This window comes from Mizuhopecten yessoensis, unplaced genomic scaffold, assembly GCF_002113885.1.
Source record: "Mizuhopecten yessoensis strain PY_sf001 unplaced genomic scaffold, ASM211388v2 scaffold6807, whole genome shotgun sequence".
In the NCBI taxonomy this organism is placed as follows: Eukaryota; Metazoa; Mollusca; class Bivalvia; order Pectinida; family Pectinidae; genus Mizuhopecten; species Mizuhopecten yessoensis.
In genome coordinates this window covers 28,577-30,455 of record NW_018406734.1, presented here as the reverse complement: position 1 = coordinate 30,455, position 1,879 = coordinate 28,577, and the positions used below count along the sequence as shown (strand labels likewise).

At 37.7% G+C, this 1,879-nt stretch overlaps 1 long non-coding RNA gene across 1 annotated transcript; it reads right to left on the bottom strand.

Moving 5' to 3' along the window:
* Positions 1 to 105: 105 nt before the first annotated feature.
* LOC110452690 lies at positions 106 to 1,813 on the bottom strand. The gene is made up of 3 exons (XR_002463214.1): positions 1,802 to 1,813; positions 973 to 1,063; positions 106 to 675 (listed from the first exon to the last, which is right to left on the bottom strand). It is a non-coding gene; the product is annotated as an uncharacterized LOC110452690 (long non-coding RNA).
* Between the last annotated feature and the right edge of the window lie 66 nt (positions 1,814 to 1,879).

Here is a 1,879-nt window from a genome sequence, read left to right as displayed (position 1 = left end):
TATGTCAGACATGACAGTTTATCAGAATACCCAGGAGTCAGATTACGCAGGATGAACTATATATTTACAGTGACATAAAACAGGATTAAAAAGGGTTTAGATTACACTAGTTCTATTTCATACGTATTGTCAATAGCTTACAGTTCGTGAAAAAAACTTTTCACAGAAATTTGGTAAGAGAGACTATCATGTATCCAAATGTCTGAGTCACAATTTTAAAGTAACTCATATATCTTATTGTTTCTATCTTGAATTTGAGTCATCATATGATAGGAAGAATGCGAAATCTGAGAGAGAATATTTTTCACTCTCGCAAAACACCAACATGCTTGACCCAGACGTGAACTACCGTACCTGTTATTAATTAACATTAAAACCTAGAATATCCTCTGTATCTTGTTGACATTTAAAATTTGGTTTTGAGTCCAAAATTGTTATGTGAACCTCGGACTAGTATTATAGCCGTCACATGATCCTGTGCCTGGAGAGATTTTATTAAATACAAGCGTGTATACATTACCTTGACAAGTCCAGGTCCAGTATGCAGTCTGTGTGACTGGACCACTGGTTGACACACTGACCAATGCGACTGTCCCACAGACGCACAACACCGTCCAGACACGCAGTGTATACCAGGGGGGCAGTGGGATCCCACTTAAGTCTGACTACACCTGCCTATAACACAGAAATTTGTATACACAAACATGTCTGCATGTATACTAAAGACATAAAACATCTGAGAATGAAATTTTAATACAAAAATTATTTGATCTCATTTGAAATGTACTTGGGTGGTAGGTAATGTCCCTGTTTGTAAAATGGCAGTTCCATATAGGAATTGAAGAGTCACGGTCCAAAGCTATTAGTTAAAACTATCACAAACATTTTTTCTCTCATAAATTATATTTTGAAGTACACCGGTATATTAAAATAGTGTTGAAGAATAATTTTCTTTAAGACTTGGTGCCGTACCTCATGTTGACAGGAGCTTCGAAAAATCTGTGTTGGCAGGTCCCATAAACAGAGGGTACCCTGTAGTGTTCCAGTGGCTGCCCATGTCTGTCTGGAACAACAAGCAAAACAGAGTTTTTACAGCAAGAATTTTACTTGTTTAAGTTATGAAAACACAAAATAAAAGTGAATATGTTTTGCTAAACTTCACCTGTAATGGCCCAAGTCTACCTTTCTTATTTGAAGATGTTTGTTTTCACTGAAATACGCTATAGCCAGCTACTGTATGCTCTCTACCAAACTACTAAAAGTCCTTGGAAAGTCATGATAAACCAGAGGTTACGTTATCTGTAAAAGGTTATGCTGTCATAATCCCATCATCTGTGTGTACTGCCACAATCAGTGGTTCACACTCACATTTTGATACATGAGTTACGGCCAGGACCACTTAATACTTAAATTTCACATATTAAAATAATCTCTGAAAAGCAGGCAACCAATATCACTTTTCCCTTCATTACATATTAAACTTTTCATTCGCCTTTGCCAAAGGATGCTCCAGGTCAAACTTGGATGAAATCCCTCAAATTGTACAGAAGGATAAGAATTTTAGAGATTTAAACCTCAAATTCCCCTTTTGAGCCCCATCCCTCTGTACCAAAAGGGGCCAAACCCATGGTTTATACAAAATTGAGCCTATGATAGGAGATCTGCCCCAAGGGGGTCCGAACTCACCGTTTATACAAAATTGAGTCCCCTTGGCCTTCAGATGCTCAAGATCAAATGGGATGAAATCCCTTAATCCGTAGGCCTCTGGAGTTCACAGGCTTCTAGAGTTTTCAATACTTACTGTCTACAGAAATCGTAGGCCTCTACAGAGAAACCATAGGCATCTATGGTTTTTAATACTTACTATCAACAGAAACTG